This window comes from Benincasa hispida, chromosome 2, assembly GCF_009727055.1.
Source record: "Benincasa hispida cultivar B227 chromosome 2, ASM972705v1, whole genome shotgun sequence".
NCBI classification, from domain to species: Eukaryota; Viridiplantae; Streptophyta; class Magnoliopsida; order Cucurbitales; family Cucurbitaceae; genus Benincasa; species Benincasa hispida.
Window position 1 is genome coordinate 40,763,725 of NC_052350.1, and position 24,879 is coordinate 40,788,603.

The following is a 24,879-nucleotide window of genomic DNA, read 5'->3' on the forward strand; positions in this document are numbered from 1 at the left end:
TACCTCCAAGAGTCGTTGGAAAAGTTGGTCCTCGTCCAACTGTTCGAATTCCTATCAAACAGTGAAATACAGAAACATATCCACAAGTGTACTGGATTTTGCAACATTGGGCACAATCAAAAGACATGTCGAGCTTGGATTGTAGAGAATAATTAAAGTCATGTTTTTTTTGGTATTTTTCGTTTGGACTATGTAAATTTTTATATTCATATATGTTTAGACTACGAATGGTTAAGGTCATTTATTTATGTATGTGATGTGTGTTCTTTTTGTTCACTCTTGGTAAATCTCGAGCCACATTAATATCAAGAATGAAAATAAAAGTTAAATCTCAGGGCATCTCGGGCCAAGTGCCCCCTCGAGATTTACAAACAAAATGTGCTAAGGCTAAACTTTTAAGCTACACTCGAGACAATAAGAACCCCGAGAATGAAAATAGAAGGTAAATCACGGGGCATCTCGGGCCAAGTGCCTCCTAATATTTACAAAAAAAAAATTTGCTAAGGTTGAACTCTCAGCACTCGGGACAATAAGAACCCCGAGAATGAAAAGAGAAGGTAAATCTCGGGGCATCTTGGGCCAAGTACCCTCTGAGATTTACAAACAGAATGTACTAAGGTTGAACTCTCGAGCTGTACTCGGGACAATAAGGACCCTGAGAATGAAAAAGAAGATAAATCTAGGGGCATCTCGGTTCAAGTGCCCCCTGAGGTTTACAAAAAGAATGTTATATATGTTATGTTGAACAACAGAAGGTTGAAATGATAATTGAAAATTGAATGGTATGTTAAATAGTAAACATGTGGACATTTGTCTTTTAAGAATCACATTATATTGATAATGAACATACTTAGAACAATTACAAAAAGGCTCTATTGGCCCATAATTGTATAGTCAACTGACGACGAATAAGGGGAATGTTATCTTACCTAAGTGTATCTAATAGGTATTTAGTTACATCATATTCAAAATATTTCACAGAATATACCGCAATTCTTCCTGTAGACTGTTGCAGTGCATTCTTCACTCGATACACTCTCAAGGTGTCACGGGCAAGTTTGCCTTTGGTGAAAGGACTCCAACTTTTTCTAGTCGAGCTAGAAGCACAGTTCACATGTTATCCAGCTCATTTGACAACTCGTCATCAGATGTCATCATTATAAGAGAGTCTCATACCAATATCATCCTGACCACCATGTCGGTCACCACAAGCACCCAATGAAAACCACCTACCATGTAGTCAACATCCTTCCAATGTATGTGGTATCTGCTTATTTCCCTTACACGTATCGCAGAACTGTATCATCTTTAACCTAGGTGTATTCCACCTCTAATGGGCTAGTGCCCTTCTTAATCTCTCCATACAATCCTGGGCTACATCTAAGAAAATTCTACACATCAAGAATTTATAGTTAGGAAATATGGTGAATTAACAATACACTTTATGTTATATTTACTGACCTATACGGTTTTATCTGTTGTAATAAATCTCTTCTTCACATGGGTTGGATCTGCATTGTCTAACAACGATTCTATCCTCTTCCTATTGGTCCTTTCCCTATGGACCACATCTGGAAACTGAGACAACGAAATCACTTTGCTGTCATCATCTAATGGCTGCAAAAGTCATAAATATTTGTCATCAAATAATAGCATAAACCCTAAATAACTAATTGTACGAACATCAAAATACCATACCTCGTCTTTCAGCTCTATCAGAAAAGGTACCCATGGACCAGTCGTATCTTCACCCCCTAATAATATATATATGGAGATAACACCTTCACCATCGTGGGTAGAAGGGTGATCATCAATAGGTGGATCCTCACCACGAACAACTTACTCAGTAGTTGTGTCCCCCACATCTGAGTCCTCAGTAGATGGATCATCAACCAGTGGATCCTCAGTAGTTGGATTCTCACTAGGTAGGTTCCGGGCAAATGATAGACCTTCTCTAGTGCCGTAATGCTGCTGTGATTCGACTGACTTACCGTGAAATAATGTAAATGAAATAATAATGTCTTTCCTATCCTCTTGTACCTCCCGCAGAAGAATATAATGACACAGAGGCCCATTAAAAACTAACTTCACATCTATAAAATGGCCAAAAACAGTTGTCTAAACATATATAATTGCCTGGGTGTTAAATTTTTCTTAATATTCGAGACTGTTTTCGCTACATGAGAATAACAAGTTAGATTTGCCAAAAAATAATCAGAAGTATGGATTTTAGTCACCAATGCCATCTGTCACACAGACCACAACCCATACATTCAACTCAACAATCAAGTAGGCAAAATAACAACAAAACAATACACATAAATCTGGAATCTGGCTTAAATCTTGGTGAAGAACTCGGTGGAAAACTCGCCTGAGATCGTGCTCTAATCAAGAAGAACTCAGGCCATTTATACCGACATGCCACAAGATTAGGGTTTTGGTCCCATTCTATATAAAATATCAGGGATGAACTCAGGCTACATTTATCTCGAGATCGTATACAAAATTTCCTACACTCAAAGGTATTAAACCTAATCTCAATACACATCCAAATGATCTCAAACCCACTTTATCGAATCTCGATCGAGATTCAAACAAATTCAATTGAAATAGCATGGGAAAATTTCAAAAAATCATCAATAACAGATTACATACACAAAAAAGGAACAAATATTACAACATACACAATCATCAAGCTAGATTTCATTGTATATGAAAGGGTTAGGAGTAATGATCCATATACTTTAGATACATTCAAAAACCTAGAAAACCTCGAATTAAAAATGAAAAAATATACTTAAAGAAGGAAATGCCTCTAAAATAAGTAAGCTTAAGGATGTAAATAATTGTAGAGAAGGAAATTTTCACAGAGAAAGTAGGGATATCTCAGGCGAGTTGAGGAGCTAGATCATGTAAAGGTTTTTTTAAACAGTGGTATTTTCATTCTTTTACACGATTGGATAATTTGAATTCATTACGTTTTAAACACAATCTCGGGCCCGATCTCGCCCGAGAAGGCCCGAGAAAAACCAAAGGGGATTATTTGAACAATTTCCCATTACAAACCCATTTCCATTACAAATTGTTATCCGCCATTCCCTCCAACAATTTCCCATTACAAACCCTCTTCCATGCTCATTCCATTATTGGCCCCAAACGTGGGCCTGTAATCAACCCATTCCCATCCCATTCCATTACGGGCTTTTAAACAGCCCCTTAAAGTCATTTAAAGTCATTTTTCTTTAAATTTTTAGGCATAGGTTTATAAGCTCTCTCTACAAAAATTTGACCGACTATTGGAACCATATTCTTCTTTCAAGTTTTCAAGATGTTTATCTTCGGTTCTTAATGAAATGACTAATTCATCATAAGAGAAATCCTCAAGTTTTTGTTTTAAGAATCTGCAAATTTTACCAATAAGGGGATAATTTTGTAATGACGCAGACCATTAATACAATATTATCCAGAATAATCCCTTCGTTTTGAAATAAAAAATAATGTTTTCAAATTCATGAATTTGATCACAAATAGACTTACCATCTACCATTTTGAAATCAAGTCATTTGTCTACTACATGTCTCTTAAAACTTAATTCTTCTAATCCATACTTCTTGTCTAAGGCTTTGCATAGTTCTATAGAATTTTTAGTTCTATAGAAAATTTTATAAACATTGTCTGACAACAAACTAAGGATATTTCCATGACACAAAATATTTTTTTTTTTTGGACCTTTAACGACAGTAGTTTTAGTTGGCATGCTTTGGTAAGAAGTGTTTCCTTCACTAATCTTTTCCTTTTTTTTTCCCCTTTTAGTAGAGAAAATTACAGAATAAAAACTTAAAGTAGTGTTGAAAAAATTAACATTAATGCAGAAAAAGCAAATTGTGTAGGAATTCTAAAGCCAAACAAATCAGTAGTCAAAAGTTAATCAGTAATAAAGGGTTTGAGAAAGCCTGTAATTTTGGGTCGAGGCACGCTGTTAAACTTGTCCATAGAGAAGTTGTGCCCGTACTTGTAATGAGTATTTCAACACTCCACTCTTACGATACGGCACGCTATAAGAAAACTTGTATGCAGTTAAGTAATCTTACCAATTTACGTTGGATTTGTATGCTCAGAAAAGCCCTTCTGGAATCAACTCTAAAGTTTCTGTGTGAATAAAGTTTCTGTAAAAACTGTCTTCTCATCTCAGGGAAGAAGACGATTAAAAGCGTAAAGAAGACGTAATCACATTCCAGTTAACGTGAGAATTTTGTTTATTAATAATTGGAGAGGAATTGTCTCCTTCTCATGCACCTAACAAATTAAAATGAAATAAATAATTAGAATAAAATAAAATCAAGAAAAATCTTTAAATTATCCAACAAACTCATTCGACAACAGTTAAAAAGTTCTTCCACCATAATTGTGTATCAAAACAGTTGGAATACCTTGAATTTTGTTACAACTTATTCCGAATTCGTATTTAGCATATTTATTTATTTGTAGTTATTTACGATTATGACCCTAAGATTTAGAATAGTGTGCAATATAAACTTTCTAACCTTAGAGGCGCCGTTTGATGTAATTTTCTGAAGCACCGTTTGATGTAATTTTCTGAAACATTCTCCCTAATAATACTGTTCTCTCTCTATTCGTTGACGTAACTAACATATCGTTAGTGAACCACGTATATCTGTATGTCGATCTTTTCTATCTCTATGTTCCTTTTTTGTATTCTTTAATTGTCGATTTCATAACAAAAATATTGGAAGTCAATCTGAGGCAAAGTTAGAATGAGGCAGTTCCAAAGTTAGTCTCAGCGGCAGCGCCACACGAAGGACAGGAGGGAGAAATATGAATATGACGATAGTGAAGGTTATGAAAAGCTTTCCACACATTATGTTTATCCTTGGATGGGATTTTAGCACAGCACACCTTCCACCAACTAATCCAATTCCCTCCGCTAGATGTAGGACGAGAGATGCAATGAAACCTGGCCAAGTTATACCCATTCTCAATAGAATAGACACTCCATTTTATCAAAATGCCAAATCCTTCTTCTCATGGAGAATACAATTTATTCAAAGATGCCCAATGGTTTTTCTTTTCTCTTAACTAGAACTCTACCAGAATCTTGCAAAATTAAAGTCGCATCAAATGGTGCGTACAACCCATAACATACGTCAGAATAGCTTGAGCCACACTTTTAATATAAAGATTTGAAAAACTTTAGGGAAATATACTTTATTCTATCTTCTTTAATATATCATCTTTTGATTTGGACTATACATGTTGTTTTGTCTTCGTATAATATCATTGGAGGATTTTTACTAGAAGACAATCCACATGTGTCATGAATGTGTTGTGCCAATGATCTTGGCCATGCACATTTTTGTCTAGCCTCATGAAGTGCAAGAATTCAACTTGATTTGAGAAAGTGGTTATTATGGTTTGTTTCACCAATCACCTTGATACGACAATTCTTCCATGTGTGGATAGATAGCCTGTTTGAGATCTAGTTTTGTGTGAATCAAATAAATATCCATAATATGCATAATCAACTAGATCAAAATTTGATTTTTGAGTAAAATAATCTCATATCAATCATTCATCAGAGATAACGTCTTAATTTCATTTTAATGTCTTTTTGTTGGAGAAGAACTAAATCTAGCTAATAAATTTACCGAAAATGCAACATCTTGCCTTGTCTTATTGGCAAGATAGATAAGTGCACCAATTGCACTAAGATATGGTATTTGAGGACCAAAAACTTTTTCATTATCATCACGAAGATGAAATATATTTTTCTTTACATCTAGTTAACGAATTTCCATTGGAACATTCAATAGATGTGCTTTGTCCATATAAAACTTTAAAAAAAAAAATTATATAAGTTGACTAATGAACAAATAGTCTATCTACTAAATGCTCAATTTCCAAGCAAAACCAAAATTTTGTCTTTCCAAGATCATAAGATATTTTATTGTCTTTAAAAGCTCTTCAAAAGTTCCAATTATATTTAAGTTATTAACATATATTGTTATAATAGTAAATCTTGACTATGATTTATTCATAAAAACACATGAACATATTGGATTGTTTTGACATCCTTATTTTAACAAATATCCACTTAGGCAATCGTACCACACTCCTCTTAATTGTTTCGATCTATATAATGATCTTTGTAACTTTATCGGATACAATTTCCAAGAACTTGATTTATGTTATCTTAAATTCATCTAGGATTCTCATTTAAATGTCATTATCAAGATATCCATATAAATATGTTTTGAATACATCCTTAAGATGTATGTCTAGACTTTCATACTTGCATCTACCACCGGAGAATATGTCTCCTTATAATCTATACTAGATTTTTGTGAAAAACCTTTTGCAACTAGTCTTGCTTTATATCTTGTGACCTTATTATATTCCTTTGTTTTTCTTACAAATATCCATTTGTATCCCATAGGCTTGATATCTCCTTATGTTTGAACTATGGTAAAAAAAACTGACGTTTTCATAATGAGTTTAATTCTGCATCAATTGCTACTTTCTTCTGAAGCCAACTTTTCTATGTCGACATTATTCAATACATTTTAGTTTAGAATCCTCATTTTCAGATATAACATCAAAAGCAATATTATATGCAAAAATGTTGTCAAGAACTACATTAGTTCGATTCCATCTTTTTCTTCTCATGACATGGTTTATTGAAATTTCATTATTATCTTTAGATATTTCACTTTTTTCATTAGTCATTTCTAAGGTTTCTTCATGGGTGTTTCCATCCTCAACCAAGTTCTTTTGACTATTGACTATTTTTTCGAAGATTTTTATGTTAGGAACACATTGGTCTATCACACTTCTGACATGTCCCAAACTCATTAGTGACAACTTGCTGCATTAGGATATTAATTTGTTATGGAGCATTTGCAACTGGTATATATATCTTAGTTATTTTTTTAACATCTATAAATGTGTCTGATAATTGATTTGCTATATTTTACAAATGAATAGTTTTCTAAACTTCAAGTTCACATTGATCTGTATAAATATCTAAATGAGACAATAATGATGCAATCCATGTAATTTATTTTCCCAACTTCTTAATTCTTCCCCCTAATGTTGGAAAATTTGTCTCATTAAAATGACAATCAGCAAATCACGCAGTAAGTACATCACCTGTTAGGGGTTCAAAATATTTAATAATGAATGGGGAATCAAATCCAACATATATTCATAACCTTCTTGAAGGGAAACTCAACATGAGGAGTTCCTTGAGTGAAAGCGGATCGTCCAAATCCCATTGTGATTGAATGCATACATTTACAGTCATACAGAATAGATTATGCATCAGAAACTAAATTACAACATACTTCTGAAACAAAAAAAAGGTTAAGAGATTATACCTTTGAAGAACCGTTCTTCAAGTAATCCCTTGATCCAACTTGTTCACGAACGATTCGAACAAGCAACAAACAACAACTCGATCCTCAAACCAATAGGGACACTACCACTTGGATTCCTTAGTATACTCAGGGTGAGAACCCAAGAGTGGTGGGCTCTGACTATTTTGGTTAAGAGAATATTTCTGAGTTTGAAGGAGGAAGTCGATCGAAGAAGCACTATCGCATAGGAACTTCTCGGTCGTTTAGGCTATCACATAGCAAAAACTTGCAGTCGTGTAGACTATCACATAGACAAAGAGAGCCTATCGTATATGCTCTGTGTTTGTCGTGTAGACTATCGTATAGTCTCTCTTTGCGTTCTTGTTGTAATTTGTTTTCTTGAAAATCTTAGTTGAAGAAAAGAAAAAACAAATTTTCCTTTTATTCCAATTGCCATAAATTTTCCATAACCGCCCACTAAGGTAGTTTTTGAGAAAAATGATTATTATTCAAAATAATAAATATTATAAACAAATATAATAACCAACTTATCATATTACATTTATAACCTATTGTTTTAATATTGCATCACATACAATATAAACTATAGTTCTTTTTCTCTATTTTACGGCATATTTATATTAAATTAACAACTATTTGAATCTCATTCAAATATTTATTTCTCTAATTAATGTATCAAATACATTATATCAATTATATCATATATAATTTAATTAATTTAATTATATCATATATTATTAAATTAACTATTATTAATTTGAACAATTCAAATTAACCCAAAAACTGATTCTCAACATAATTCTTTTGAGCTACCAAGGGGGCCTTATTGACCTGTAGCTTGAAGCTCCAACGGTATGTGAATAATTAATTAAACTCTTCAATTACATTATCCACCATCCGTTAACTGCCAGGTACTCCACTAAACACCGATAGTTACACTCTTCGCACTACAAATATATTTACGTGTCCATTGGATATAACCAATCAATAGTGCGATGACCCTTCATAAATTGCTTGTAAGTACAGCTAGAAATTACCATTTTGTCCATGTAGCTACATCTAACTTTTTAAGCATCACTGATTCCACTAATGAACAATAAGTCAAAGTCCCACTATGACTGAGTCTTGTCTGGTCTAGAGAGGGTGTGACCATTACGTTCAAGACCCAAAATCAATCCTTAAGGGAGAAATTTATCTACTTGCCCTTGCATCAGGGAATGAGTGAATTCCGTCTTGTAGCTAAGTTTCCAGCTCCCCAATCAGACAAATCCCGAAAATGGTAGGCTTGTTGAGTTGGAAATCTGGCCACTCTCGCCCATACAAATCAAAGGACCGCCTTCATGAGCAGGAGTTCACAACTCACTCAGGATTCAGGTCATATCACCTATAGTCATCCTAGTGAAATGTAAGTCTCTATTATCAACAGTGTTATATAAAGAGACTAATCATTTTGTGGTCCGGTCTTATGAAAAATCTTTGAAAACTCATTTTGTGGCTCACATGTCTCCACATGAATAATCAGGATCAGATCATTTGTAGCACTTTATAACATTTGTAACAACTACAAAGTGGGTCGTATCCATAGTGTCACCAAGATAAGGTACCCATTTAGGTTATCATTTAAACAAGAACCACCTATATGTCTCTAAATACTTGTTTAAATTTACATAAAATAACCTTGAATCTTAGTTTATTGGATTGAGTATATGCTTATAAAATGACACTTATTTTATTAATAACATTATATTTATACAGAGTTTACAAACTACGAGATTACATGGAGATTTAGGACACCAATTCCAACAATCTCCCACTTATCCTAAAGCCTAGGGAGACTAATGTACAATATAAATAAAGTACAAAATACAATAAACTAGGGCATACACTATACTCTAGTAACATCTCCCACTTGCCCTAGACAATGTGTCGCATATCCCGTAGATCCGGACTTTCTAGATGACCCTCGAACACTTTAGTCGTGAAAGTCTTTGTAAACGGATTAGCAACGTTATGCTCCGATGTGATCTTCGTGACAATCACATCACCGCGATGCACAATCTCCCAGATCAAATGATATTTCCGTCAAATGTGCTTGCCTCTTCGGTGACTTCTAGATTCCTTAGAATTTTCCACAACACCATTATTATCACAATAAAATGTGATGGGCAAAAAAATATTTGGATTAATTTTCAAATCAATAAGGAACTTCTTAAGCCAAACAGCCTCTTTAGCAGCTTCATAAGCGGCTATGTATTCGGCTTCCATAATGGAGTCCGCGATGCATCATTGCTTAATGCTTCGCCATACTATAGCTTCTTCATTCAGAGTGAACACTGACCCTGATATGGATTTCCAAGAATCCCTATAATCTGAAAGTCAGAATATGTGTATCTTATAAGGATCAAATCTTTATCTCTATGCACGAGCATATAGTCCCTTGTTCTCTGAAGATACTTGAGGATCGTTTTGACTGCCATCCAGTGATCTAATCCTGGATTAGATTGATATCGACTAACAATCCCTACTGCATAGCAAATGTCAGGTCTAGTACATAACAGTGCATACATAAGGCTACCGATAGCCGATGCATAAGGAATCTGTCTCATTTTCTCAACCTCTTCAAAAGTCTTAGGACACTGTTCCTTAGGCAAAACAATTCCATACCAGAAAGGTAATAAACCCTTCTTGGAATTGTGCATCGAATTTATGATAAACATATTGTCAATATACGATGCCTAAGACAAGGCCAACCTTTTGTTCTTATGATCCTTTATGATCTGGATCCCTAGAACATATTACGTCTCTCCTAAATATTTTATTTGAAATTGGGCAGCTAGCCATTTCTTAACGTCAGTCAGAGAACCTACATCATTCCCAATGAGTAGGATATCATCCACATACAGCACGAGGAAAGTTACTGAGCTATTGATCATTTTCTTGTAAACACAAGGCTCATCAACATTCTGATCAAAGCCATAAGATTTGATCGCAGTATCAAATCTTATATTCCAAGATCTAGATCTTGTTTCAGTCCATAAATGGACCGATTAAGCATACGAACCTTTTGCTCTTAATCTTGATCAATGAATCCTTCTGGTTGAACCATGTAGATGGTCTCCTCAAGATTACCATTCAAAAAGGCAGTCTTTACGTCCATTTGTCATATCTCATAGTCATAATATATGGCTATGGACAGGAGAATACTGATAGACTTTAACATGACAACAGATGCGAAAGTTTCTTTATGGTCCACTCCCTCAACTTGGGTATAACCCTTTCCCACAAGTCTAGCCTTAAAGGTCTGTACCTTTCCATCTACAACTATTTTCCTCTTGTACATCCATTTACAATCTATAGGTTTTACCCCATCAGATTGATTTACAAGCTCTCAGACAGAATTGAAGTACATAGACTCCATTTCTAGATTCATGGCCTTAATCCATTCATCTTTATCAACATCTTCCATTACTTGCTTATAAGACAGCGGATCTTGAACACCATCATCAGATATGATGTTTTGGGCTTCTATTAAACCCATGTAGCGTACAGGTGGGTTCACAACCCTCCCACTACGTCGAGGCAATCTCAACTCTTGAGATGGTTGACTAGATGAATTAACATCAACAACTCTTGTTGATCTATCAGCCCGTTCAACAACTCTTGTTGAAGTCTCAACAGTCTCATTAGAAATCTCATTTAAAACAAGTTTACTTCGTGGATTATGATCATTTATGTGGTATTCTTCCAAGAAGGTAGCGTTTGTCAACACAAACGCTTTATTCTCACTTGGATCATAGAAGTATCCATTCTCGTTTTTTTGGGATAACCTACAAATAGGCACACTTTTGAACGAGGTTCCAAATTTTTTGGGTTTGCTATAAGCACGTATGCTGGACATCCCCAAATCTTAAAGTGACGTAAACTACCTTTACGACCTCTCCATATCTCAAAAGGTGTTTCAGATGCACCCTTTGAGGGAAAATTGTTCAAATATATACCACAGTCTCTACTACATATCCCTAAAACGAGTCTGGAAGATGACCATAACTCATCATAGACCAAACCATGTCCAACAGGGTTTTGTTTCTCCTTTCTGATACATCATTCTGTTGAGGTGTACCTGGGGCTGAGAGTTGAGACGTGATTCCATGTTCTATCATATAGTTTTGGAATTCCAAGTTCATATACTCTCCACTATGTTCAGATCGTATTGTTTTTATTTTTTTACCTAACAAGTTTTCAACTTCAGTCTTGTACTCCTTGAACTTTTCAAGAGCTTCAGACTTATGTTGCATTAAGTATAGATACCCAAATCTAGAATAATCATCTATGAAATAGATGAAATATTCATACCCACCTCGTGCTCTTACATTCATCGGATCACAAAGGTTTGAATGTATAAGCTCTAAAGTTTCCTTGGCTCTATAACCTTTTCTAGTAAAAGGTCGTTTGGTCATTTTTCCTTCAAGGCACGATTCACATACAAGTAAAGAGTTTTCTTCTAAACCATTTAGAAGTCCACTTTTCACCAATTTCTCAATCCTATTGAGATTGATGTGATCTAACCTTAAATGCCAAAGATGGAAATTTTCTTTAGGAGAAACTCTTGGTATTTTTAAAGTTGTTGATATTTTGAACATTTCAGTATTGAGCACGACTTTTATGACTAACGGCCTTAGTACATACAAGTTACTTTCCGTTGAACCAAAACATATCTCCATTCTATTCTTAAAAATAAACACCTTATTCTCAGAGAAGGAAATAGAATAATTTTGTTCAATCAGACAAGAAACTGAAATTAAGTTCCTCTTGATATGAGGAACTACATAAACGTTATCTAATAACAGATATCGTTTCTTGTCCAAAAATAACTTAAGCCTGCCTACAGCAACAGCTGAAACGGCCTCACCAGTACCGACTCTAAGAGTCAACTCTCCAGCTTCCAACTATTTCCAGGAACTAAATCCTTGATGGGAAGAACACACGTGGTTAGTAGCCCCTGAATCAACTATCCAGGCAGAATCATCATTCTCTACTAAGTACGTCTCCAAGACAAATAAATTACATTTATCGTCTTTGGAATTCTTCCTTTTTTGGAGAGTAGTGGGAATAGTATTAGAACCCATATTATAAACTCCAAGTTTCATTTTGAAGGACGAACCTCGTTGATAAACTTCATCAGAGTTTGCAACAATTGCTTTCTCAGTTAGTCCATTGACATTCAATGTAGACTGGAGATTATTTTGGGAACTAACACTACTGGTTTCATTGTCATCAATCCCATTTTGTTTAAAAAGTGAGAACTTACGTTCAAACAATTCGTGCAATGATTCCATGATCTCATGTGCAATGACTATGTTCTCAAACCTTTTGGCCAATGCATCAGGTATGCTTTCCAAAATGTGAAGTTGGGCCTTCGAATTAGCCTTCATCCACACCTTATATGCATTACGAACATTTTGTGGTGCATTAGGGGTTAGGACTTGAGGACAATCCTCAAACATGACAATTTCGAGGTCGTTTACCACGAAAAATATTTTAATAGATTCTTTCCACGTCATATAGTTAAAACCGGTCAAAGTAGAATAGGCAATTAACAACAAATCAATCATTGACATTTTGCTAAAAAAACAAACATATTGATCTACATTAGATTTTAGCATAACTCTTTAAAACAAATCCAATCAGGTTTAGCAAAATCTAAATGAACCCTATATAACATCTAGTTTTGCAATGACGCTTCAGTGATTTAGGACAAAAGCCACTGAAGGGTAGTCAAATTCTCTCTTCACTGAATTGAGACACTCTCAACTAATCATTACACTAGAATAACTCTTATTCCTATAATGATCAATCCTCATTGATTGGTAAAAAAATCATTAACTTGCTTAACAATTTCCCATAAATGTGACCCTTCATTTTAGATCCTAGAGTTCCACCCCAATTAGACAACCAAAGGAAAAAACCGATTAGGAAAAATACTAAAACGGCCCCATCCATTTCTGGAGTTCGGCTTGATATTGACCAACTGCAAAAACCATCCAAAGGGGGACACTCCCAGGAGCCTCAAGGTCATGCAAGAAGGTCTCACGGTGAAAACCAATGTAAGAGACTGTAGGACATATTGACACACATCTTTCTCCTACTTACTATAAATACTCTCTCCATTCACCTTGATATTGACCCATGCAAACACCATTCGAAGGGGGACGCTCCTAAGGAGCCATGAAGCCAAGCATGAATCTCACGATATGAATATTAAGGGAGAAACGTGAGTGAAAAAATGACATATCATATATATCTTTTCCTCCCACTGAGTATTTTAACAACCTAGGGTTTAGTTTACTTAGGAAAAATACAGCTAATTATTTTTACTAAGTGATTGTTTAAGTTTGCTCAAAAGTAATATTTACTTTAGAAAGTTAAACAATTTTGATTAACATTCATTAAACACTTTAACAAACATTAATCAACAATTGCAAGCTTGTAGCAAATCTATCTAATTCACCTTTCTAGATAGGGGTGTTCCGTTTCCGTCAACTTAAATACCCCAGTCTAGCCAAAACCCGCCTTAGACAAAAGGTCTCTTATAGATAGATATGTTACAAATTTAATCTTTTATTGAAATCAGTTTAATCCTATTAAACTGATTTAAAAAATTAATCTAAATTTCTAATCTCATTTGTGAGCTTAGGTTATTGATTTTAAAAACTATTTTAAAAAATGATTTTAACTAAGTTTGCATGCAACTCTTGGTTATTGATTTTAATTTCTAATTTCATTTATTTATAATTCTTATAAAGTAAATGAAACAAATTAAAATCTACATTGCAAACAAGACATACATGAGTTATTTATAACAATTATAAATTAACCTAAGGTAGTGTCATGCTTCATGTAATGTTCATTCATTAATAATATATAACTCTTATATAACTAAGTAATGAATTATGCTATAGCATACACACCATACATCCATTCAACCTTATATTATAACACTTATAATATAAATGATGCATGGATATGCTATAATGCATTATATTATATGATGCATGAGCATGCTTCATGTAATTTAAATCATGCATACTAATATATTATAACACTTATAATATAAAATGATGCATGAAAATAAATGCATAACCTATGGTGGGTTTTAAAAACTACATGACATACATTATGACATATAATATAAGCATACATCACATGCACATTTAATAAAAGTTGATGGATCGGGATAATTTGTCTCAAAACCGGAAAAAATTCCTAAACTATTACAAATGTTGGAGTCAACCGGTTCGAATATGTAAACCGGGTCTTGAATCGCTTTCCCTAAAGCCTCATCACTTGATTTTGTAGAAAATCCTCTGATCGTCGAGTAACGCACGTCAAGTATAAACAAACGTGTAGCAAGGATCGCATGGCTTTGGACTATGCGATGAGCATGAAAGTCCATGCGATCGTGCAATGCGATTCAAATAACGCATGCCATGCAATTGTGTAGCTAATGACATGCGATGAGCAAGATAGTCTACGCGATCAAGTAGCAAACGCCGAGTATCGTATAGCATGTGATCGTGTAGCTAATGACTATGCGATGAGCATGATAACCTACACGATCATTTAACGCTTATGCCTTGCGTCAAGTAACAAAATACTGTGTGATCATTTACCTCTCGAGCGCCTACATGATCATATAGCCAATGGAACACGATCGAGTAAACTCTTTACACGATTGTGTAGCATTAGCTATGTGATCATTTAGCAAATACTACGCAATCAAGTAGAACAATTCATTTTGAAAATGTTGATAGTTGGTGATGGTCTAATTATTAATTTGTCTTGAGAGCAAGCATCACATGATAATTTATTAGACTGAAAAATCTTTTGGCTCATCAATGGATTTTTATGTGATAATTCTTCTCATCATTGTAGATCCTGTATGACTTAATCGGTCATGCCAAATTGTGAATATATCTTCATTCGTAAACTTTAGGCTCATTGTTGGATATGTTTCAATTACTCATGTATGAGTATAACATAATCCAGAAGATAACGCATGCAATTTTTCTAGTAACGTTTTTCATGTGAGACAGTAGATATAATATAAAGATACTCTATATTATTTTTACTATATTAGTCTCAATATGATAATATTGCAATGTATATCTTTAAAAGTTAGTAGGTTTCTCTGTGATTGACTAGAGAACAACACATTGTCAATTGTACATTTTGTTCCTCTAGGCAATAATATTTGCTTTTCCAAAACCTTCAATTAGGTGTACAGAGCTTGATATTGTATTGACTTCTGCTTCCAGCAATTGTCAGTTTGGAAAAATACTTTTTACTTGTAAGTATTGTGTGTAGTTACATAGCCTCTCAGACATAGATCTTCATTGTTCTTTTTTTGTCACTCACTATATGAAAATTATCCATCCTTCTTCATTAAACAAACTAATTACAAAATTAAAAATATAAAAGTTTAACCTTAGCTAAAAAATATGAAAGATTAATTTGAAAAAAAACAAACAACATTAATTCTAAATATTCTCAAAATCAAAAGAAACATTTGTTATTCCATCAATTGTGTCAATTTTCTCTTTATTAGATTTAAAGAAGTCTGTCACATTCAAATTTTTCATATTGGATGGATCAAATATATCATTATCCTAATAGTGAAAATTAGCCTCCACATTTTTTTTTCTTTTTCCTCCAGAAAAGCTTGATAGAGATCATCAACTAAGTATTTTGACATAATGGCTACATGCCCAATGCCCAGTCATTCTGTATTAGAAGCATTTTTGTTCAACACTTTTTGAACTCTTATCTTATGGAGCTTTTCCTTTATAATCACCATTGAATGTGGTTCTTTTGAAAGTTGGATGATTATAACAACCACCACGAAAATAATAACTATTTCTTCCTCTACCACGATCACAACCTCCACCATGACCATGACTTCGACCACAATTATTAAAATTCATAGCATTCACTTCGGGGAATGATGTTGCTCTAGTTACCTGAGATTCATGATTTTTCATTAATAACTCGCTATTTTGTTCAGCCATGAGAAGATATGAAATGGGTGCACACTACTACAAATTTGGTATTTCTTGGCATGCATGATTTTTGTTTTCTTGATGGTCATGACAAAAGACCATCAAGAAAAATATATTTCTTGATACAATTAATTTTTATATTTAACTTGATGTGCATGTATATCAACAAAATATCTTTCTTAACACACAAATTCGTAAGTCTAGTCAAAATGGTGAATTCTTGGCTTTTAGATTCGTTGATGGTCAAAAGCCATCAAGAAAATTTCTTTCTTGATGGGCAATGACCATCAAGAAACCTACCTATGTTGATGGTCAATGTCCATTAAGAAACCTATGTTGACGGCCACAAAACCCATCAAGAAGAACCAAGACAATGGGAAAAAGTCAAATTTGTGCATCAGATTGATACCTATTTTGACGGTCAACAACTGTCAAGGTTAACTGTATCATTGACAGTTGAAGCCCATCAAGAAAACAACCAAAATGATGTCATTTTGGCCATAGTAAGATGACAACATTTTGCATTCAAATCAAAACCGATTTATTTTGTTTTAAAAATCAAAACAATATCGTTTTGATAAAGCCAAAACGATGTCGTTTTGAATTAAACCAAAACGGCATCGTTTTGGCTTTATCAAAACGATATCATTTTGGTTAAATTCAAAATGACTTCGTTTTGGCCTTTAAAGAAAAATGACGTCGTTTTACATTTCCCAAGCCGCCAGCCGTCGTCGGAACTTAATTTCCATCCCAGGTCGTCGATCTTCTTGTGCAAGCCATCGTCCGTCTTCAAGTCGTTGTCCATCTACTAGTTGCCGTCGCCAACCGCCGTTGATTAATCATCTTCTAGCCACAACCCTAAATTGCTAGCCGCCAACCCGATTTTCAACTTCTAGCCATAAACCTAAATCGCTAACCGCCAACCCGATTTCAACTCCTTTGGCCCTAAGTGAGTATTAAATATGTTGATAGACATCTCGTAATACGATTTTTTGTGATCAATCTTTTATTAAGGTCAAGTATTTTTTTATTTTCAAGTTTGAATGATTATGTTTTTGGGAATTCGACCAAATTTCGATTTCAAATTTGATTTTGTTTCTTTTTATTTTTTTTTAATTGGATGAATTTGGAGACAACTAAAACAAAAATTATATTGGGAAACCCATGAAAAAGGTGGCACTATGAAGAAGTATAATATAACTGTATAAAATAGGAATTCGTGTTGATAGCATGTTATAAAATTGTGGAGTAAAATGTGGCACCATGAAGAAATATAATATAACTATATAAAATATATAAACAAATAAAATAACAAAACAAAACAACCAGAATTAAAATTAAATAAGAATTTCTCTCTAATTCTCACCTATGTATGTCTCTCCAATTCTCCAAAATCCCTGACGTTGATGCAAGTAAAAGATCAAAACTTTTGCTCTCGCTCTCACTTCTCGCTTCTAACCCAAAGTTTTAAAATCCAAATTTTCTAATTTTTAAATTTTGGGCTAATTTTCATTTGGGCTCCTTTGTAAAAAGATCTTTTGATTCTCATTGTTGATGGGATAATTTTCTATTTCAGTTAGTTTGTTTGATTTTCTAAAAAAGAAAATAAAATAACAGAAAAAGTGGGAATAAATTCATCGAGTTTTTTAAAAAAATATTAATTTTATAAGCATTGAAGTCAAAATTTTCCATTGTGTAAATTCATTTTAATTTTTAAAATTTCATATTGAAAAAAGAAAGTTTAAATGTTAAAATAATATTTTATCGTACTTTAAGTGGGAATAAAATCATCGAGTTTTTTAAAAAAATATTAATTTTATAAGCATCGAAGTCAAAATTTTCCATTGTGTAAATTCATTTTAATTTTTAAAAATTCATATTGAAAAAAAGAAAGTTTAAATGTTAAAATAATATTTTATCGTACTTTAAAACTTATTATTTTAGTTGTTATATTTTTTAATGTCCAAATATAACTTTTGGATAAATCTTAAAATTCTACGACTAAATGTAATTTTAAATAATAATAATAATAATTTTTATGCATATACAACATAAATGAAATTGTAAACTTTAGAAGGGGAAATTCAAATCTCTCTAACATTTTAATCAAGAATATAATATCTTATAACCATCTTTGGTTTTTACTTTATGTCGAGTTGGAAAATCGATCTTCTGACATCAAAATCGATCATACAAATTTATACCAATTGAGTTATGCTCATTTTGACAATATTATAGATAAAAGTTACAACAATAATATCATATATCGAATAATTAATTGAGACATTATTGAAGTGCAAGAATATATAAATTATTTGAAGTGGTTGCTTGTCAAAATAATCAAAGAATACAATGCAGATAAACAAGCCATATCATGCATGGGCTTTATAATTATCTTGTAGTGTTTTGTCTTATTAAACAACATTAGAAAAATAATATGTGGAGATAGGCCCTCACATTTGTTTGCTCATTGCCCAAAATTTTCTCAACCTTAAAAAATAATTATTTAAGGATAAGAGGAAAAAAATCAAATGAAAAATAATGTTGAAAATTAAATATGCATTAAAAAAAAATTGATGTGTGGCCTAAATTTTAAACAGAAGAATGTGGTTGACACTCAAATGAAACATTATCACATTATCTTTCTCATTGTTGCCTCAACCTCAAGCTTTTCTTTCTTTTTATGGAATAATTAAAGGGAAAAAATATAGTAATTTTTAAGTTGGAAATTTGAGAATCTCTGACTCTTAATCGAAAATATATATCTTATACCAATTAAATTAGTTCATATTGGCATATTAAAGTAATTATATTTTTTTAATTTTTCTCAAATTTGAAAAAATAATAGTAAAAAAACAGATTTTTAATTCTCTCTTTAATTTCTCCCAGCCAAAGTTTTTTTTTAAAAAAAAAAATTATTCAAAAGAAATAAGATTTTTAATTGTCTCTTTAATTTAGTCTCTCAATTTCTTAAACCAAAAGATTTATATATAGAGTTTTTTTTTTAAAAAAAAAAGTTATATATAAATTTAAAATTTGTCATTTTTATATAAAAATTTATGGTTCCTTCTTTGCTAGTGAATAATAAATTGCGTCTTTTAATTCTCCATTTGAACTCCGTTGATTTTTTTTATTTACGAATTAAGTTGTTTACTCATTAATTCTTTCCTTTCGATACAGAAAATGTTTTGAAATTTCAGGCCAATTTTAAAAGGGTTGTTTTTTAATATAGAAAAATAAATTAAAATATTTATAAAATATGGTAAAATTGGCCTCGATAGTTAGTGATATTGATAGATACGGATAGAAGTCTATCGGTGTCTATCAACGTCTATCATTGATAATTCGAAAAATTTGTTATATCTTATAAATATTTTTAACAGTTTTACCATTTGAAATAATTTCTCATTTTAAAACGGTAAAGATAAGTATTTCAAGTGTAGTTTTTTTTTTATTCACTTTTTAATTGAGCTATTTCAACTATTTTAGAAAGTAGATATACAAATAAAATTTAATTTTTGACCTTAAACTTCATCAATTTCATCAAATTGATAAGTGATTAAGGCTGTGTTTGGCATTGTCTTGGTGCCTCAAAGAGCCCTTTGAAGAAAATCTTTTTGTGTAGTAATTTAGATGTTTTAAAAAATTATAGAAAATCACCTTTTAAATCTTAGTTTTCACAATATGTTAATACTAGCTTCCACTTTTAGATTGTCTAATTTACCATAACTTTTCTTTAATCATTTCATTCACTTTTTTTATCAATCTCTTCTTTTTTTTTTTATTGACTCACTTCTACATCACCATTAGAACATCACAATTACGAGAGGAAACAAATTCAAATCAACCATAATTAATTCAAGGTTTTTTTTGTTCAGTTGTTCTTTTTTTTTCTCAATTGTTATTTTCTTTTTCTTTCTCCTATTTGTCATCGAAATATTTGTTGAATGATTTATCTTCTGATATAATTTTAAAATTTTTATGTTAAGTATAGTTGTATATTTTTCAGCATTATCTAAAATTGGATGAATTAGAATAATAATGTTGTTTTAAACTGTGTTTAACGAAAATGAAAAATCCATAAATAAAAAGTGAACGGATAGTTGTAGTACTTTTTTAATTATCTCAAATGTGTTCTCCCATTTGCCATCTAAATGCTTCTTGGTGTACTTTATTTGCATGTATTTATTAACTAATATATTTTATTCTGATTTTCTTAATGATATCAAGGTTTTTCCCCAAATCAATGGAAACAAAAAAATCTTCAACTGCATAATCTCATTTGACTAACCAATCTTTCTTTCCATTTTATTTATTTATCATTTGATTGTGTATATCTAATTTCTTTCAACTCTTACTTGTAACGTTCATCATTAATTGGTCATTTAATCCAATTTCTCTAGCTAAACTGTCCATGTTGTTATTTCATTAACCCATAATTTTAATTTTGATTTCACTAATTCCAGATGGGTTAAAAAAAACTAATGATGATTGGTATTACCTGCATTCTTGCTTTTTTATATCTTACCTCTTATTCTTTTCTTGATTTGAAAATTAATAAATCTACCGTATTTGTTGATTATTTTAATATTAAAAATCAGCTAATAATCATAGGTGAGCCATCTTATATCTTCTACTATTATTTTACGTATCTAGAATTCTGCAACATCTTTTATGAACTATAAAATATTGTAATTGTGCCCATAAAGTTTCTGTGTTAGCACAGAATGCGTGGATGGTTTTTTTCAAAAAGATTAGATTTAGTTTTTTTATTAATTATTTATGTTTTTTACAAATATAAATTATTGAATCTTTTAAAAAAAAAACAAAAATAAAGCAAAGGTAAAAGGAAAAAAAAAAAAAACTACTTTCAAATACTAAAACCTATAAAGCACATATACTTCATGTGAGACAAAAAATCAGTATTAGATATGTATCAGATATCAATACTTTCATATACTTCCCATATACATATCTGACACACAATTTGACGTATTAGTTCTATGCATACCTTTTTTAGAGAAAAAAGACAAACAACTTGTCTAATTTTTCCCAATCTAAAACTAGATAACCTATTTAAAAAGTTCAAAGCTAAAAAGAAAAAAATAAATAAAAGACCAAACCCTAGAATCATCTAATCTTTATCTTCACATTTGAGTCCCACAAAGTCTACCAAAATATATACCATTTGGATATCTTTGACAATTCAATGAAGAAGTTCTTTGTTTATCTTCATATTTCTCCCTCTAATCTTCTTCTTCTTTGTAATATGAGCCACTTTTCTATTACATTTTATTAACTATCGTACTTCAACATCTTAGATGTTGCTTTTTTTTTTATTGTATTTCAGTGTATTGTATTATATTTTGTGCTATTGTTATTAACTTATATGCTAAATTTATTTACATCCTAGATTTTTTTTAAAAAAAAAGAAAATGTATCTTCAACGTATCAGTATCCTCGTTTTTTAGAAATATATAAATTAAAAATATATATAAAAAATGACGTATCCGTATCTTAGTTTTTTAGAAATTGACGAATTACCATATCCAGTAACCGTATCTATATCTGTGCTTCATAAACTAAAATAATTCTGAAAAATTTTGTTTTCCCTTTGATTTGCATAATTAGTATTGAGAGAGAGAGAAATTTATCTTTATAATCTTTGTATCCTTTCTTTGCTTTGATTAAATTGTACATAAATCTTGATATTTTATAAATATATTTAAATTTTCATAATTAATTGTTAGATCTTTTAGAAATTATTTATGCTATTGATTCGCTCTAGGATATCTTTGTACCTATGTAATGATAAATAATTTTGAAAGATTATGTTTATGATTAACATTTTATAATATAATTTAAGGAAATAACAAGATATAGTTACTTTTTGGGGGTAAAATATTGTTTGTAATTTAAATTAAATTCTAAATAAATAACTCATAACAATTTAATATACTAAAAAAATAATAATTAAATAATTAAATAATGTCTAATTCGAACATTAACACTAAATTATAGCAAATCTGATTTGAACTTATCAAATACGGTTACCTACTGTTTTATGTTTAAAATTGAAACTCACCAAATGTCAATTAATTTCTTGTAACTTTGATTTTTTTAAAAATACAACTACCGCAATCGTTTTAAAAGTTATAATAATTTTAAACTGAGGTCAACAATAGTCTTAAGTATTTAATTTTTCTAAAGAAAATACTAATTGTGACTTGGGATGAGAATCATTTGCTCATATGATGGGGTTCTACAAAAATAAATAAATAAATAAATAAATTTATTTATTTATTTATTAGTTTCATAAACTCTCATTAACGCATTACACATATATCTATCCATAAATTTTACTTCTTACCTCATATGCTAACTTTTACAAATTATTGTTAACACAATCTGTACTATTTCTTGAGATCGAAGATGCAAATCTCATATAATCCAAAATTATTGTATTAAAAGTAGAAAATTTGTACAAATTATGACGTTACACAAACTAAAGTTTTTATAACTTATTTCTTCTAACAACCAAAACATAGATATAAGACAAACTTAAATTTCCTAACCCTAGACTTTTCAAGTTCGGGTTTTTTCCCCTTTTTCTGATAGAACGAATAATGTAGAGTAAAATGATCTTACCTCCTCCTGCAACAAAACATTATCATCTTGACAAACTCTAAAATTCAATTTTAACTATAATTGTTATCTTTTTATCAATTTCAAAGCTCAAAATAAAAATAATGGGGACCATGTGGAGTATGAGATTTTGAACCTCCAATCTCAATAGAAGAACTCCATGTCAATTAAAGTTAAATTATGCTTATTAGCCTTTAAGATTAATTACATAAAAAAAGTAAAATATTCTTGAATAATTCAAAAGGCAAAAGTATGCTTAAAACTTAATATAAAGCCATGTTTTCCTAAAACATATGTATGTATGCATGTATGTGAAGATTCCACTTTTTACATATTGTTTGACTTGAGATTTTTTAGATGACCGAAAATAAATGATGTTTGAGAATAGAATACTTGAAAATAAAATTTTTAAGAATCAAAGATGTATTTAGTTGTGCATTGAAAATGTTATAAGAATTTTATTAAAAAAATTATGCTTGATTTAATATGTGAAATTAAGTATGACAATCATATATAATTGTAATAAATAAATTAATTAAAGAATAAATATCATTCAATATATTGCTAAAGTTAATTAATTAAGAATAAATAATAATTTTAATTATAATTATTTAAAAATTGAGTAATTTATAAATAAAATTAACCAATTAATATATTAAATGAATGTCATATTGATTATAACTTAAAACTAATCATTTTTATAATTAATTAAATCAACCTTACTAACTTTAATTTTAAATAAATAATACAAGAAAATATAACTTAATAAAAAAACATATTAGATAAAAAGTGAAAATGAGATAAAAATATGATATGTTAATAAAGAATACTAGAAAAGACTTATATTTTTATAATAAAAGATCAAGTTAAAATTAATCTCAATAAATAATTGTTTGATTATATATAAAAAAAATCTATTATTATCATTGTAAAATTTGTACTAACTAAATTTAACTAATACTACTTTACTAAGTACATATATTTAAGATATTGTTAACTAATTATTTAATTGTTTATGTAAAAAAGTAATTTTATTTTAATAAATTTTTATTGTAAAAGTAAGTTAAGTAAATATTTAAATAGATTATTATTGATTTGTTAAAATAAATATTTATATTAATTTTGTTAAATTAATATTAAATAATTAAGTAATTAACTATATTTCAAAAGAAAAATTATTTTAAATAACAAACTGCTGAAAATATTTATAAATAATAGCAAAATATCACAATCTATCTACGATAGATTAGGATAGACTGCGATAGATTGTGATATTTTGTTGTAAATATTTTAGTTCTTTTTCCCATATTTAAAAACAACTCTATTCAAAATGGAATTATATATAAATTGAAAAAGAGATGGAGAAGGAAAAAGAAAAAACTCATAGTTTTAGAAGGAATTCATAGGCAAAGTGATGAAAACTATGAAACGAACATGAGTTTCGTATGTCAATCTCAATTCATGTATAGAAAATCCTTCACCTATACGACTCCTTGACCTTTAAAGATGATTACTTTTTTTAGTTCTCCAAACATAATCGTGGAATCGAATCATCAACTATTCATCTTATCTTATTTATTAAAGTTGACTTAGATTGAGAAAAAAAAAAGATTAATAATATCATAGCAATTGAAAAATTGGATGTTGGGTCTAGAAATAAAGGTTAGAAGAATAGGATAAGAGATAATTGAAGTGAAAAATAAAGAAATAAAGGAAATAAGGAGAAGCAAAGGCAGCCATGCAAAAAATGAAAGGAACCAATTTGATGTGGGTCTTATCTGCCA

The 24,879-nt window shown here is 30.8% G+C and overlaps 1 long non-coding RNA gene across 1 annotated transcript; it reads right to left on the reverse strand.

Moving 5' to 3' along the window:
- Nucleotides 1-884: 884 nt before the first annotated feature.
- LOC120071705 lies at nt 885-4,259 on the reverse strand. The gene is made up of 3 exons (XR_005480315.1): nt 1,699-4,259; nt 1,462-1,617; nt 885-1,391 (listed from the first exon to the last, which is right to left on the reverse strand). It is a non-coding gene; the product is annotated as an uncharacterized LOC120071705 (long non-coding RNA).
- Nucleotides 4,260-24,879: the final 20,620 nt, after the last annotated feature.